We start from the raw sequence: 17,729 nt of genomic DNA, 5'->3' as shown, positions 1-17,729 counted from the left end.
AAACTTTCGACACCAGGTGCCAGCAGATAGCGCTGCCAACCTGCAGTACCGACGTTCGGACACCAGGTGCCAGCAGAGAGCGCTGACCACCTGCAGTACCGAAGTTCGGACACCAGGTGCAGCAGAGAGCTCCGCAGGAAAGAATGAAAAATAACAACTCACACCCAAAAGAAAAATAAATAATAACCCAAAAGAGATGTGGCAGCGTGGACACCCAGAAAGGGGCGGTGCCACATGCCATATGGTCACAGGGTCCCTTATCCTGACATCCACTTCTTTCTTTGGTTGTAACTTGCTAGCGAATTCCAGAAGAAAGTCTGAGTTTCTCATCATTACAATCTTATTAATTACCACACTTACACTCGAGAACGTCTTCCCTGGCCAGGTTTTACTCCAAAAAAAAAATCCCATTTATGAACCACTGTGTTTCCAGCTTTCCTAGAGGATGATCCTATTCCTATGCATGATTTTCTACAAAGAGCCTCCCAGAGATCAGGGTCTGAGGACAGCAGCTTGTGACTCCATTATGAAGTGAAAAATTATGTGTTATTAATTGATTAGCAACAAGTGTGTCACTTTTTCAAATAAATTCATCTTATACACAAATCTGTGAAGTTTTTAAATTGTTCACAATTATTTTTCCATCAATATTCTGAGTGCTGATTTTTCGTTCAATGGCTGCTTAACTTTAAAAAAAGGCTGGAAAACTGTATTTGAGAAGCAGTACAAAAAAAAAAAGGCCAAAAAAAATCATTACGGATTGCAACAAAAGACAGGTTTGGTACTTTCCATCAAGTCCATTTTCAAGCACAGATCTGGTCACCACTACTTGTATGTCTCCATCTTAGACAAAGAAAAGCATTTTGTAAAGAAATGGCTTCTTAGCAGGAAGAAGCCAACCTACACCAGGCTCTAAGTGTTATGCAGCTCTTCAATCAATGCAACAGGAAAGCTCAGGTTCTGTGGCAGGTCCAGGAAGCACTTGGACCTGGAGGGGAAGCAAGTCTCTCCCATGCTGACAGTCTGGAACCACAGGGGAAAAGGATGGCACGTGGGGCCAGCACAGAGGTGGGAATCCTGCATCACTTCGCTCACATGCTGACTGTGAGAGGATGCAGAAGGTGCTCTGGGGCCTTCTCAAATCTCTCTGGAGTCCTGACCACAGGCTGCCAAGCTGCTGTTTGTCTCTGGAAATGCAATGCACAGCACCAGGCCATCCTGAATCATCCAGGCGGGGATCCCAGGGGACTAGGAGGGCTTGTGTACCACCTATGAACACAACCAAGGGATGCTCCTAAAACAACGGACAACATGACAACATATTTCAGCCCACTTAGTCACTACTCACCTCCCCTGAGTCACCTGCAGTGCTGATGTCCTGCTTTGCTCCTGGCCTTGTGCCTCCAAAATGAAAACCCCAACACTGAGAAGGCAGCCAACACAGCCACCGCTTGCTTCTTCCCTCCAACACCATTGGCCAACTCACCTTCCAGCACTCTGCTCCCTCCGTGCCTTGTGGCTTGCCCCTCTGCATAACACAGCCCCTCAAACCTGCTGCTTCAGCACCCCATCCATCACTCACCTTGCCAGAGGCCACTCTGCTGATAACATCTCGCTTCACACTTGGATCCGCACCCAGAAAATCCAGCCAGAGAAGCTCAAGCTTGTCGGAGCCACCAGCTGTCCTGCCGATACTCCAGCGCTGGATGCCTGTCCTTCTTCAGCCAGCACTCTGCTCCCCTCTTCCGTGCCCTTGGCCGTGCTGCTTGTTGCTCTGCATCTGAAACAACACAAACACACCCTGTAAAGCAAGTCACCCGCACAGCCACAGGTAGCTTGGTGAGGCCAGAGGTCTCTCTGCCTTTTGCATATACCTTCTCACTACAGCTCGAAGATGAAAAGCCAGCTAGGGAGCCCCATCTGTGCAAGCTAAGGCAGCTTCCAGATCTGACCCGCTCCCCTTCCACACTTACTGCTGCTCCCAACCAGTCACGAGGTTCAGACTGGACCCCCTTGCTTTCTAAACTCCTTCTCAGAGGAGTCTAGGTGCGGCTGGATCCAATCCTAGCCCCGGACCATAAAGAAAACACAACTGTGGCAGCTGCCTACACCTGTTGGCCCAGAGATGGACCGTATGGTCTCTGCCAACAGAATTGGTCCAAACCAACTTACTTCCACAGCCCCATAAAGCTACGCTACCCTATCATCTTCAGTACTGCTGCACCCCTGGGCAGGGCAGCTCCAACCCTCACACACAGACCAGGACTACACACGGATGCCACGAGTGTTATACCTCCTTCTACCAAAAGTGGGGTCATTCACCTGGTATGCAAGATGCCAAAACACATACAGAGCCAAGGTATTTTCATTTATTGCATGTTTGCACAAATGAGGTGCTAGGTGGTAAGCTGCAAAGCTGCCCCCTGAAGTCACAAAACTCTACACATTCACACACTTTTGGTTAGTTTCCTCCACCTAATACATATTCACAGTTATTCTTCTCTGATTGGTTAGTGAATGTCTCACTCTGATTTAGAGCTACAGCACACACAATGAGTGGGGGTCTTCAGTTGGAGGTGGGCTGCCTAAGTGCTGGAGGTGGGGTTTTCATATTCATGATCTTGCAACAAGCAGAAGAGATCACTCACCTACAGCAACTTTGGCAGTTTTGCCACATTTTAAGCAAAGCAAGTACCTCCTCATCTTCTTGTTTGAACAGCAGGATCTTTGTTTCACAAGAACTCTGTAACTTTCTGTGACTCTCTTGTCCTTGTTCAGTGAAAGATTCCACTTTATCAAGCACAGCAACGTGACCACGATACATGAGAAGACCACAGGACAGGAGAACAATTCCCATAGGGAAGATGATGCCGGCAGAGAAGCCCTGCGGTGCCACGATGGCACAGATGCTCTAAAGCAGACCTGCCAAAGAGAGGCAATTGCCGCCGCACACAAGAGAAAGCTGCCATCAAAACCAGAATAAGGGATGTGTGAGAAGCTGAGCTGGAAGACCTAAGACCAGTGAGGACACGGGGATGAAACCCCAGAAGATGACTCTGTGGAAACAGAAGACTCAAGAGCAGAGCTGCGGGCAGCACCTGGCTGGCCACCGCAAGAGATGAAGGCTCAGAAACAGCCAGGATGTGACACACGCCAAAGAGATCCATGCATCAAGCTGTAATTCTGAGATGAGAAGGGCTCAACAGGCTCTGTGCTTGTGAAGCGATGCATTCCGGACTCTTGGGAGGGCTACCGAGGTGCCTGCTGATCACCAGGCTATGGAGGCAGCAAGACCCAAGGAACATACAGTCTGAGACACGGAACACAGACGACACGAAGTACACGCCAGACACAGGTTGGAGCTGCCCTGCCCTGCACACGCTGACATTGTGCTGAAGAGTAACCCGTCCCTTTGCCTGCCCCAAGGGGACTGTGCCTTGCCAGCCCTCTCTCCCACACCAACTTTGAAACCCCCCCCTCCAATCCCCAACCTTGTCCCCTCCTCCCAGCCCCTCCACTTAGCTTTCAGATGGCCAGGACTCTGCACCCATCCTCCTCAACAAGCCGTCCTCGCCGGGATGTTCCTGCCATCGCCAGGCTCCTCGTAGCGATCTGGAAAAAGAAACCAACAAACCCACAGTTAGTGCTGATAAGCATCACATCAGCCACTGCCAACCTTTTCAGCATCCCCTGCTCAGAACCCCCATGGTGTTCTCCTCACCTGCTGGTTCCAGAATCGGATGCTGAGGCCATCCTTGCTTGTGGCATCTAAGATACCAAAAGACCCATATCACTGCTGTGCTTGTGACAAGTCCCATGACCCTCCTTGCTACCACCCTGGCTCACCCTAAACACCCACCCAACCCAAACAGCAGCCTGCACAGCACCTACACACCCAAGAGGTAAATGCTTCACTGAGTTCCCACAGGTTAACGTTCTCCTAGGCACCAACCTGGCTGATGCCTGTGTCACCTTCACAGATGGCCCGTTGGCATGCTGCTCCACTGCTCCAAGGCTGCAAAACTGAAGCAAACAGCACATGCTGAGACACTGCCCGAGCCCACAGCCTGCCCACAGCTATTCCCATCTACCACTCTCACCTTCGTGGCTCACCTGTCCGGCCTCTGATGGTCACAGGGTGCCACATCCAGCCCTGTGTGCTGCCTGGAAAACACAAACAAGGGATGCTCATCACACACTGACAACACAACACCTGGAAAACAACTGCCAGTTCAGCCTGCTAATTGTCACTGACCTTGCTCGAGTCACCTCCAGTGCAGATCTCCCGCTTCCCTCGGTGCTTTGCACCTACAAAACAAACCCAAACCATGAGCCACTCGATAGAGGCACCACTCACACCTTCCCTCACAACCCAGGGGACTACTCACCCAGACTCTTCAATACGCACCGACCCAGCTCCTCACCACGCTCTGCTCCTCTCCTCCATCACCCTCTGCTGCGTGGCTCCTCTCCCTGCATCTGAAAAAGCAGTAACAAGCAATCAGCTGGATGCAATTCCAGAGATTCCCATTTAGGAACATCTTCTAGATCCTGACTACCTACAGGGAAGCTAAAAAAACAAGTTAACATTACGCCACACACATTCAGGCCTTAACAACCTGGGCACCCAACTTGCTTGGCTATGGCTCCAGCAGCCTCTCCCAGGTGGCTCCAGCCACCCCCTCTCAAAAACACTAGGAAAATTACCACCCTCCCCTGCTGAGGGCTGCTACTTCACTTCAAATGCTCCATCTGTGCCCCAACAGTCACAGACAGCACAGCAACACGAACCACAGGCTCTCCTTGCTAGTCTTCTCCCAACCCCACAGCTGCTACAGCCTCCAGAGAGAGCAGCTCCAACCCAACAGCACAGAGACACAACACACAAACACAAAGGATGTGACACAAGCACAAGAGGAAATTCTCAGCAACAAAAAAACTCCTCCTCCAATGCAGATGCCACCAGGTGAGGAGTCCCAAAAGTCCCTCCTTTTGAGTTGTGAGCTTCAGACAGGACCTCCTTGGTTTCTCAGCTTCTTCTCAGGGCAGAGCCTAGGTGCAACTGGATCCAGTCTTCACCTCCAACCTGAGAGAGAAGCTCAGACCCTCAGTTCTGCCACAGAACCATTTTACTGCAGCTCAAGCTGGGTGCTTCCAGCCTTGTTCTCTTCCACTTGTTTCTCAGCTGGAAAAATCTTCCATATTCTGATTTTGTCCAATTGCTCCCACTTAACTTTCAGTCAATGCATCTTCCCAGTTCAGAAGATCGTCTTGAGTAATTACCTTGCCCACATCTTGTTTCCATATTATTACAGCTGGTAGAGTCAAGGTCTAACTAAGGCTCATCACAGGAGTTCAGCAAAAGATTAATTAGAATGGCAGCCTAAGGCCTCATCACTCCAGATACTCAGGCTAAGTCAAGTCACCAGTCCAGTCCAAAGTCAAGTCACTTAGGTCAAGGAGTGGTCAGTTTGCACAAGTCTTTAACAGGCATGCAATTTGAACTGATATCCCTTTAATTAACACATTAGCCCCAATATTCCTATACTCAATTCACTCGTGATTTCAGCAGTAAGGAGCCCGTAAGGCAGCCCCAGAGAAAGGTCAAACATGGCAAACCGTGACAAGAAGCTACAGTCAGAACCAAAACACATGGATGCACGAGAAGCCTTGGCAAGACCCAAGAATGCAAGGACACAGGGAAGAATGCCCAGAAAAAAAGAGATTCTCCCTGTGAAAGAGAAGCCTCCAGAGCGGGGCTGACGACACCGACCGCAACACCGGCGCAAAAAGAGGATCAAGAGGAGACACCCGAGTCGCGAGGCCCAGCGGGGCTTTTGAGTTCAGGCAAGAAAAGCAGCGCCCCACGGGCACTACGATGGTGAGCACAGATGATGCTCAAGACCTAAGGATGGGCTGCAAGGCGAGTGCTGTGCTCCTGGAGCACAAAGAGGAGACGGGACCCAAGGAGGGTTTGAGACACAAAAGACAACAGACCACACAAACTATACCATGACACACGCAGGCTGGAGCTGCCCTGCCCGGCACACGCTGACATCACGCTGAAGAGTAACCCACTGCCTTTACCTGCCCAAAGGGACAGTTCCCAGACAACCCTCTCCCCAGCTCTTGACTTTAAAACCCTTCCCTGCAATTCCCAACTTTGTTCCCCCCAGCACCCATCCCTCAACTTAGCTTTCAGGGGCCACAGGTCTCAGGCCATCCTTGTTTAAAGAAAGCTCCACAGTTCATCAACTCCACGAGTCCCACAGTCAGCAGGTCCCTCATCACCTGCAGAAAAGAAAGATGCACCACAGAATGTTAAACCACCTTCTCACCCCAAAACAGCCCATATGAAGTTACCTCCAGCAGAAAAAGCTGCAGGCAACCAACACCCTTCTGACAACATACACTGCTTACCCAGAGCCTCTTGCACAACACGGGTGCCCCTGTTCCAAGGAGCTTCAAAACACACTCACACAGCTCTAAAGCTCCACCAGCTGCAGCCCCAGCAGAGACCCCGGCCTCAGTCCCCCAACCCTGGCACAGCCCCAGAGCAGACTGAGCTCCCCAGTCACAGGTGGGGGCTCATATATCCCGGGCCCCGCCCAGGGCCCTCCCCACAATCCCCTGGGAATAGGGGCAGCTGGAACACCAGCTGGAATTAAGGGCTGGGGAGCAGCAGCTGGTCCTGTCACCTGCCTCTGGGGACACGCCCCGGGGCGGGGACGGAAAAGACAGCAGTGAGGACCTGCCCACGAGAAACCGCCCCTGGAAAGATCTCTCGAGGACTACTCGGGTGAAGAGACTGATGAAAGGGATCTCAGAATTACTGGTCTCGCTGTGTTAGAGCCGGGCAAGATGCAAACGGGCATCCCCGGGGCAGGAAGGGGCAAGCGCGGCCCCGGAGAGGGAAAGCAGCAGCGGTGCCCGCCGCTCCCGCAGCTGCCCCGGCCGGGCCCTCCTCGCGCGGGGCTTCTGGACACGCTCCGCGGGCAGCGGGCGGGGCAGGAGGGGGCTCGGGGAGCGGCTGCAGGGGAGGGGCTGGGGCTGCCCGGGGCGAGCGGGGCCGGGGGAGGCTCAGGGGGGCTCTGGCCGGGCGGGGAGGTGCCCGGCGCCCGTGCCCGGCGGTGTCCGCCCCCTGCCCCGCTCCCCTGCCCCCGCTGCCCCGGCCCGGCTCCCCCCCAGCGGAACGGGACCTGCCGCAGCGGGCGGCTCGAAGCGGCGGGGGCGGCGGCAGCGACGGGGCAGGCGGGGACAGCGACGGGGGCGGCCCCGGCCCGGAGCGCCCGGGGTTCCTGCGAGCCGGAGAGCGGAGCGCAGGCTGCACGCTGGCACCTCGCTCGTCTGTACAAAAAGGGAAAGAACTCAAACACGCTGACACTTGTATTACCTTAATCCTAGGCCACTGGTTTAGTCCGTCAAAAGGACGTGTACACGCACACGGTCATTTCACTTCTAAGTCTACAGCAATGTACATATTCTGTAAAGATGTTTTTCTCTTCCCAGATTTTACAGAATCCCTAAGTGAACGAGCTACTTACTGCTTTGTCACTGTCTGCTAGAACCAAAGCATCCCCTTGGCACCTGACCTAACATGGTTATAAGGAGAGAGAGAGAAAGAGAGAGAGAAAGACAGAAAGAAAGAAAGATGTTATAAACTTATACACCCTAAATGCCCCAAAACTGCCCCATAATCACCCCATAAATGCCCCCCCCCTCACACCCATCCCCCCACACACACCCCCCCCCAAGCCCCTCAACCCCCCAAAACCGCTGCGCCGTGGAACACGTGGGGGAGGGGCTAGAGGTGTGTGGGGGGTGTCTAACACAGGGACCTACCCAGAGCCCCCCAGAAACGCCCCAAAGCCCCCACCCATCTTGCCTCCCCCCACCCCCCCCCCCCCCCCCCCCCCCCCCCCCCCCCCCCCCCGAAGCCCCCAAAACCCCCTGGAAGCCCCCCAAGATCCCCCCAAAACCCCATGGATGACCCCCAAGATCCGCCCCCCCCCCAACCCCCCCCCCAGGACACCCCTCCAAGCCCCCCAAAACCAACCCTGCCCCCCCGGGCAGGCACCAGGACCCCCCACAACCCCCCCCCACAACCCCCCAGGACACCCCCAGACCCACCCTGCACCCCCCAAACCCCTGCAGACCCCCCAGGACCCCCTAATTACCAAAAGAAACCCCCTAATAACCGCTAGGAACCCACGATTTGCCCCTAAGAACCCCCTAATTACACTTAGGAACCCCCTGATGACCTCTAGAAGCTCCTTAATTGCAACTAGGAAGCCCCTTATTGCCACTGAGACCCCCTAATTACCCCTAGGAACCAACTAATTGCCCCTAACAACCCCCCACTTGCCCCTGGGACCCCTAATTGCCCATAGGAACCCCCTCATTGCCACTGGGATCCGCTAATTACCATTAGGAACCAATTAATTACCCCAAGAAACCCCAAACTTACCCATAGGAACCCCTTAATTTCCCCTGGGACCTGCTAATTACCATAAGGAACCACCTAATTACCCCAAGAAACCCCCTAATTGCCCCTAGGAAGCCCCTAATTGTCACTGGGAGCCCCTAATTACCCCTAGGAACACCCTAATTGCCACTTGCACCCCCTAATTACCCCTAGGAATCCCCTAAACATCCTGGGGACCCCCTAATTGACCTTTGGACCCATTAATTAACCCCAGGAACCTCCTCATTGTCACTTGGACACCACATTTACCCCTACGAACCCCTCTAATTGCCTCTAGGAACGCCCTATTTACACCTAGGAACCCCCTAATTACCCCTAGGAACCCCCTCATTTTCCCTAGGAATCCCCTCATTGCACCTGGAAACTCCCTAATTGCCCCTAGGAACTCCCTCATTACCCTCAGGAACGCCCTAATTGCCCCTATGAATCCCATAATTGCCACTGGGACCCCCTAATTACCCCTAAGAACCCCCTTATTGCCACTTGGACCCTCTAACTACCCATAGGAACCCCATAATTGCCTCTAGGAACCCCCTAATTACCCCAAGGAACTCCCTAATTGCCACTAGGAACCCCCTAATTACCCCTAGGAACCCCCTAATTGTCACTGGGAGCCCCAAATTACCACTAGGAAACCCCTAAATATCCTGGGGACCTCCTAATTGAACTTTGGACCCCCTAATTAACCCTAGGAACCCCCTAACTGCCACTGGGACCCCCTAATTGCCCATAGGAACCCCCTCATTTCCCCTCAGACCTGCTAATTACCATTAGGAACCACCTAATTACCCCAAGAAACCACCTAAATGCCCGTAGGAACTCCCTAATTGCCACTAGGAACCCCCTAATTGCTATTGGAACCTCCTAATTGCCTCTAGGAACGCCCTAATTGCCCCTAGGAAGCCCCTAATTGCCACTGGGACCCCCTAATTACCCCTAGGAATCCCCTAAATATCCTGGGGACCCCCTAATAACCTTTGGAGCCATTAATTAACCCTAGGAACCTCCTCATTGTCACTAGGACCCCCTAATTATCCCTACGAACCCCTCTAATTGCCTCTAGAAATGCCCTATTCACACCTAGGAACCCCCTAATTACACCTAGGAACCCTCTAACGCCCGTTGGAAGCCCCTAATTAGCCCTAGGAAACCGAAAGCTCAACTTACGCAAATAGCGCAACTTACGCTAAAAGCGCAACTTACGGAAATAACGCAACTTACGCAAATACCGCAAGTTACGCAAATAGCCAAAATTACGCAAATAGCGCAACTCACGCGAATAGCAACTAGGACCCCCTAATTGCCCCAAGGTACTCCCTAATTGCCACTAGGAACCCCCTAATTGATACTGGAACCCCCTAATTGCGCCTAGGAAGCCTCTAATTGTCACTGGGAGCCCCTAATTACCTCTACGAACCCCCTAATTACCCCTAGGAACCCCCTATTTTTCCCTAGGAATCCCCTAATTCCACCTAGAAACCCCGTAATTCCCCTAGGAACTCCCTAATTACACCTAGGAACACCTTCATTACCCCTCGGAAACCCCTAATTGCCTCTCGGAAGCCCCTAGTTGCCACTGAGACCCCCTAATTACCTCTAGGAGCCCCCTAATTGCTCCCAGGAACCCCCTCATTGCCTCTAGGAACCCCCAATTGCCTCTAGGAAGCCCATAATTGCCACTGGGAGCACCTAATTACCCGTCGGAACCTTCTAATTGCCACCGGGACCCCCTAATTACCCCTAGGAAACCCCTAAATATCCTGGGGACTGCCTAATTGAACTTTGGACCCCCCCTAATTAACCCTACGAACCCCCTAACTGCCACTGGGACCCACTAATTGCCCATAGGAACCCCCTCATTTCCCCGCAGACCCGCTAATTACCATTAGGAACCACCTAATTACCCCAGGAAACCACCTAATTTCCCCAAGGAACTCCCTAATTGCCACTAGGAACCCCCTAATTGCTACTGGAACCACCTAATTGCCTCTAGGAACGCCCTAATTGCCCCTAGGACCCCCTAATTGTCACTGGGAGCCCCTAATTGCCCCTAGGAACACCCTAATTGCCACTTGCACCCCCTAATTACCCCTAGGAATCCCCTAAACATCCTGGGGACCCCCTAATTGACCTTTGGACCCATTAATTAACCCTAGGAACCTCCTCATTGTCACTTGGACACCGCATTTACCCCTACGAACCCCTCTAATTTCCTCTAGAAATGCCCTATTCACACCTAGGAACCCCCTAATTACACCTAGGAACCCTCTAACGCCCGTTGGAAGCCCCTAATTAGCCCTAGGAAACCGAAAGCTCAACTTACGCAAATAGGGAACTTACGCAAATAGCGCAACTCACGCAAATAGCGCAACTCACGCAAATAGCGCAACTCGCGAATAGCCACTAGGACCCCCTAATTGCACCTAGGAACTCCTTAATTGCCACTAGGAACCCCCTAATTGCTACTCTAACCCCCTAATTGCCTCTAGGAACCACCTAATTGCCCCTAGGAAGCCTCTAATTGTCACTGGGAGCCCCTAATTACCTCTACGAACCCCCTAATTACTCCTAGGAACCCCCTCATTTTCCCTAGGAATCCCCTAATTCCACCTAGAAACCCCTAATTGCCCCTAGGAATCCCCTAATTGCCACTGGGACCCCCTAATTACCCCTAGGAATCCCCTAAATATCCTGGGTACCCCATAATTGCCACTGGGACCCCCTAATTACCCCTAAGAACACCCTTCATGCCACTTGGACCCTCTAACTATCCATAGGAACCCCATAATTGCCTCTAGGAACCCCTAATTACACCTAGGAACACCTTCATTACCCCTCAGAAACCCCTAATTGCCTCTAGGAAGCCCCTAGTTGCCACTGAGACCCCCTAATTACCTCTAGGAGCCCCCTAATTGCTCCCAGGAACCCCTTAATTCCCTCTAGGAACTCCCAATTGCCTCTAGGAAGCCCATAATTGTCACTGGGAGCCCCTAATTAACCCTAAGAACCCCCTAATTGTCACTGGGAGCCCCTAATTGCCCATAGGAACACCCTACTTGCCCCTAGGAACCCCCTAATTATACCTAGGAACTCCCTAATTACCCCTAAGAACCCCCTAATTACCCCTAGGAACCCCCTTATTGCCACTTGGACCCTCTAACTACTCATAGGAACCCCGTAATTGCCTCTAGGATCCCCCTAAGTGCCACTGAGACCCCCTAATTACGTCTAGGAATCCCCCAGTTGCCACTTGCACCCCCTAATTACCCCTAGGAATCTCCTAAATATCATGGGGACCCCCTAATTGAACTTTGGACCCCCATAATTAACCCTAGGAACCTCCTAATTGTCACTTGGACCCCCTAAATACCCCTAGGAACCCCTCTAATTGCCTCTAGGAACGCCCTATTCACACCTAGGAACCCCATAATTACACCTAGGAACCCTCTAACTGCCCCTTGGAAGCTCCTAAATCGCCCTAGGAAACCGAAAGCTCAACTTACGCAAATAGCGCAACTCACGCAAATAGCCGCTAGGACCCCCCTAATTACCCCTAGGAACCCCCTAATTGCCTCTAGGAACCCCCTAATTGCCTCTAGGAAGCCCCTAATTGCCTCTAGGAAGCCCCTCATTGTCACTGGGAGCCCCTAATTACCCCTAGGAACACCCTAATTGCCCCTAGGAACCCCCTAATTACACATTGGACCCTTGGAGACAACAGGAGACCCTGAGAGACACCACTTGGACCCTTGGGGACACCTCTTGGGCCCCTGGGGACACCTCAAGGGCCCTTGGGGACAACCAGAGGCCTTGGGGACACCTCTTGTACCCTTGGGACACCTCCAGAGCCCTTGGGGACAACCCTGAGGCTTTGGGACAACTTCAGGGCCCTCGGGGAAAACCAGAAGCCTTGGGAACACCTCTTGGACCCTTGGGGACAACCAGAAGCCTTGGTGACACTTCTTGGATCCTTGGGGACGCCTCCAGAGCCCTTTGGAGACAACCCTGAGGACCTGGGGACACCTCTAGGGCCCTTGGGGACAACCAGAGCCCTTGGGGACACCTCTTGGACCCTTGGGGACACCTCCAGGGCCCTAGGGGACAAAAACAGACCTTGGGGACACCTCTTCGACCCTTGGCAACAACAGGAGTCCTTGGGGACACTTCAAGGGCCCTCGGGGACACCTCAAGGGCCCTCGGGGACACCTCTTGCACCCTTGGGGAGAACCAGAGACCTTGGTGACATCTTTTAGACCCTTGGGGACACCTCTTGGGGACCTCCTAATTGACCTTGGGACCCCCTAATTAACCCATAGAAACCCACTAATTGTCACTGGGACCCTCTAATTGCCCCTAGGAGCCCCCTAATTGCTACTGGGACCTCCTAATTACCCCTAGGAACACCCTACTTGCCACTAGGACTCTCTAATTACCCCTAGGAAGCCCTTATTTGCCACGTGGACCCCCTAATAACCCCTAGGAATCCCCTAAATATCCTGGGGACTCCCTAATTGTCACTGGGAGCCCCTAATTAACCCTAAGAACCCCCTAATTGTCACTGGGAGCCCCTAATTACCCCTAGGAACACCCTACTTGCCCCTAGGTACCCCCTAATTGCACCTAGGAACTCCTAATTACCCCTAGAAACCCCCTAATTACCCCTAGGAACCCCCTTATTGCCACTTGGACCCTCTAACTACTCATAGGAACCCCGTAATTGCCTCTAGGAACCCCCTAAGTGCCACTGAGACCCCCTAATTACGTCTAGGAATCCCCCAGTTGCCACTTGCACCCCCTAATTACCCCTAGGAATCCCCTAAATATCCTGGGGACCTCCTAATTGAACTTTGGACCCCCATAATTAACCCTAGGAACCTCCTAATTGTCACTTGGACCCCCTAAATACCCCTAGGAACCCCTCTAATTGCCTCTAGGAACGCCCTATTTACACCTAGGAACCCTCTAACTGCCCCTTGGAAGCCCCTAAATCGCCCTAGGAAACCGAAAGCTCAAGTTAGGCAAATAGCGTAACTTACGCAAATAGCGCAAGTTACGCGAATAGAGCAACTTACGTCAATAGCGCAACTTACGGAAATAGCCACTAGGACCCCCTAATTACCCCAAGGAATCCCCTAGCTACCCTCTAAGTGCTACTGGAACCCCCTAATTGCCTCTAGGAACCCCCTAATTGCCTCTAGGAACACCCTAATTGCACCTAGGAATACCCTAATTATGACTGGGAGCCCCTCATTACCCCCAGGAACACCCTAATTGCCACTGGGACTCTCTAATTACCCCTAGGAAGCCTCTATTTGCCATGTGGACCCCCTAGAAACCCCTAGTAATTCCCTAAATATCCTGGGGACTCCCCTAATTGACCTTGGGACCCCCTAATTAACTCTAGGAACTCCCTAATTGTCACTGGGAGCTCCTAATTACCCCTAGGAACACCCTAATTGCCCCTAGGAAACCCCTAATTACACCTAGGAACCTCCTGATTACCTCTAGAAGCTCCCTAATTACCCCTAGGAACCACCTAATTGCCACTGAGACCCCTAATTGCCCCTAGGAACCACCTAATTGCCACTGGGACCTCCTAATAACCGCTAGGAAACCCCTAATTGCCCCTAAACACCACCCACTTGCCCCTGGGACCCCCTAATTGCCCATAGGGAACCCCTCATTGCCACTGAGACCCGCTAATTACCATTAGGAACCACCTAATTACCCCAAGAAACCCCCTACTTGCCCCTAGGAACACCCTAATTGCCACTAGGACCAATGGAGGGGCCTTGGGGACAACCAGACACCTTGAGGACACCTCTTGGACCCTTGGAGACACCGCCAGGGTCCTTGGGAACAACCAGAGGCCTTGGAGACACCTCCAGAGCCCTTGGGAACAATTCTTGGACCCTTGGGAACAACAGGAGACCTTGGAGACACCTCTTGGGCCCTTGTGGACACTTCTTGGACACTTGGGGACACCTCTGGGACCCTTGGGGACAATCCTGAGCCCTTGAGGACAACAAGAGACCTTGGGGACACCTCTTGGACCCTTGGGGACAACAGGAGACCTTGGGGACACCTCTTGGGCCCTTGGGGACATCTTTTGGACTCTTGGGGACACCTCCTGAGACCTTGGGGACACCTCCTGGGCCCTTGGGCACAACACCTGAGACCTCCTAATTACCCCTAGGAACCCTGTAATTGCCCCTAGGAACCCCCTATATATCCTGGGGACCTCCTACTTGCCCCTGGGACCCCCTAATTATCCCTAGCAACCCCTAATTGCCACTGAACCCCCTAATTGCCCCTAGGAACACCTAATTGCCACTGGACCCCCTAATTACCCCTAGGAACTCCCTAATTGCCACTGGGACCCCCTAATTATCCCTAGGAACCCCCTAACCCACCAATAAACAGCTCGTGTACCACATCCACTGGGCTCATGTCTTTGCTAATCGCTTCTACCACTGCCCTTTGCTCTTTCTCTTAGAGCTGATTTCTCTGTCCATCTCATTTGGGGTCCTCTCTAACCACTAACCCTAACCCTAATGCTAAACTCTAACCCAACCCACTCAACCCAAACCCTAACCCTCATGCTAGCCCCTAACCCTAACTTTAAACACTACTCCTAACAACTTATCCTTAAATCTAACCCCTAACCTCTAAACCTAACCACTAAACATAACCACTTAACACTAACCCTAACATTAACCCTGATTGAAACACTAACATAAACCCTAACCCCTAACCATAACCACTAACCCTAACCACTAACCCTAATCAATAACCCTAACCTCTTAACAAAAACCCTAAATTAAACCCTAACCCTAATACTAAACACTGACACTAACCCCAAACCACTTGAACAAAAAACCCTAACCTAAACCCCTAACCCTAACCACTTACAATAAGCACTTAACCCAAACCCTAACACTAAACCCTAGCTCTAACCCCTAACCATATCCCTAACCCTAAACCCTAACCCCTAACCACTAACCCTAACCCCTAATCCTAATTCTAACTACTAACCCTAACCACTTAAGTCAAATTCTAACCTAAACCCTAATCCCTACCCATAACCCTAATTCTAACCACTTACCTTAAGCACTTAATCCAAACCACAACTGTAAACACTAATCCTAACCCCTAAACCTAACCCCTCCCCCTAACCCCTAAAACCTAACCCTAACCCCTAAACTTAATCCAAACTCTAACCGCTACCCCTAACCACACAACACAAACCATAACCCTAAAACCTAACCCTAAACCCTAAACCTAACACCTAAAACTAACCCTAACCACTTAACCCAAATCTAACCAAAACCCTAACCGTAACCGTAACATCTAAACCTAACCCTAAGCACTAACCCTAACCGCTTAACCCAAAACATAACCCTAAACCCTAATCCGCAAACCTAACCCTAACGCTAAACCCTAACACTAAAACCTAACCCTAACACTAATCACTAACCCTAACCCTAACTTAAACCCTAACCCTAAGCCTAACCCTAACTAACCCGTACCCAAACCTTAACTAACCCTAACCCTAAACCCTCACCCTAACCACTAACCCTCACCCACACCCTAACACCCTAACTTGTAAACATTGTAATCCTAACCACTATTGCTAGTGTGGCTGTGGGACTCTACGTGGTGTTGCTCTGTTCCAGTGCGGGAACGCTTAAGGTGTTCCACACTTCTGGGCGAGTGTTTCCGGTCTGCGGGCTTGTGTGGGTGCATTTCCAGGGACGTATGGTGGGTGGGGAGTGCTTTCTAGGTTGCTTCCGGTTTGGGACTGTGCCCTTCCTGTGTCATTATGGGCAGCATTAGGGTCGATGTAGCTCGGAAATGACGTTTTGGGAGGTTTGGGGGACACTTCCGGTGTCACAGGAAAGCTATGGTTCCGGTGTACTCTCTCTGTACTTCCTTGCTCGGACTCTATAGTTCCGGTGTACGCTCTGTACTTCCGGACTTGGACTCTATGGTTCCAGTTAACTCTCTATGGTGCGGGGCTCGGACTCCAGAGCACAAGGAAGGGGTCAGAAGACGCTGCTGTAGAAAGCAGAGAAATTCCGGGGGGACAAAGTAAAAACAAAAAGACAGAGAGAGAAAGGGGAGCTGACAAAGAAAGTGAGAGAGAAGTCATGGCTTTGAGAATAAGAATGTGAGAGAAGGGGGGGGAGGGAATCAAAGAAGGGGGAGCCAACAAGAACCAAGAGAGAGAAGTTGAGTGAAGAACAGAAAGACAGAGGAGAGCAAAAATACAAGGGGTAGGGGGCGGGGCAAAGAGAGGAGAATGATAAATAGGGAGAGTAAGGAGGGTGACAAAAAAGAGAGAAGGGTGAAATGAAAAAAAGGGAGAGAGAAGAGGAGCTGAAAAAAGAAAGAGAAGGAGGGGCAAAAGAAAGCAAAGAGAGAAAGAGGGAGGGCAAAAAGAGAATAAGGTGTCAGAAAGAAAAGGGGGAATGTGCCAATAAAATAGAAAAATGGAGGGACAGAAAAAGAAGGGGGGGGCAAAAGACAAAAAGGTGGCCAACAAAGAAAGAGAAAAGGAAGTGACAAAATAACAGAGACAAATAAGCAGGAGCTGTAAATATTTTTTTAAGTGAGAAAGAGAAGGGACAAAACAAAATAGAGAGAGAAGGTGGGGGCGACCAAAAAGGGAGAGAGAAAGAAAAGGGGGGGGGGGGGAAATATGGTCAAGAGAAGAGGTGGTAAAATAGAGAGAAGCTGGTTAAAAAAAGAGAGGGAGAGAAGGAGAAGCTGAGTAAAAAATGAGAGAGGGGGGAGATGAGAAAAAAGAGAATGGAAGCCAGAGGCCACTCCAGTAATAACATCACACTTTGATTGTGACCCAGAAAATACGGCCAGAGAAGCATAAGCTTGTCAGAACCACCAGCTGTCCTGCTGATACTCTGAGGCTGGATGCCTGTCCTTCTTCAGCCAGCACTCCGCTCCCCTATTTCGTGCTCGTTGGTGTGCAGCTTGTTGCTCTGCATCTGAAAAAAAATCAAACAAACCCTGTAAAGCAAGTCACCGGCATGATGACAAGTAGCTTGACGAGACCAGAGGTCTGTCTGCTTTTTGCATATACTTTCTAACTACAGCTAGAAGAAGAAAACCCAGCTATCAAGCCCCATCTGTGCAAGCTAAGGCACCTTGCAGACCCAACCCGCTCCCCTTCCACACTTACTGCTGCTCCCAACCAGTCACGAGGTTCAGACTGGACCCCCTTGCT

At 51.7% G+C, this 17,729-nt stretch overlaps 1 long non-coding RNA gene across 3 annotated transcripts; it reads right to left on the bottom strand.

The window, feature by feature from the left end:
- Window positions 1–318: 318 nt before the first annotated feature.
- On the bottom strand, window positions 319–3,472 carry LOC127395087 (uncharacterized). 3 transcript variants are annotated; one of them, XR_007891723.1, is made up of 3 exons: window positions 1,583–3,472; window positions 1,349–1,423; window positions 319–1,269 (listed from the first exon to the last, which is right to left on the bottom strand). It is a non-coding gene; the product is annotated as an uncharacterized LOC127395087 (long non-coding RNA). The 3 variants fall into 3 exon arrangements; XR_007891722.1 differs by having other exon boundaries at window positions 1,349–1,401; XR_007891721.1 differs by lacking the exon at window positions 1,349–1,423.
- Window positions 3,473–17,729: the final 14,257 nt, after the last annotated feature.

The sequence above is a fragment of the Apus apus genome, chromosome 28 (assembly GCF_020740795.1).
Source record: "Apus apus isolate bApuApu2 chromosome 28, bApuApu2.pri.cur, whole genome shotgun sequence".
NCBI lineage: Eukaryota > Metazoa > Chordata > Aves > Apodiformes > Apodidae > Apus > Apus apus.
This window is presented reverse-complemented; position numbering and strand designations above follow the sequence as displayed.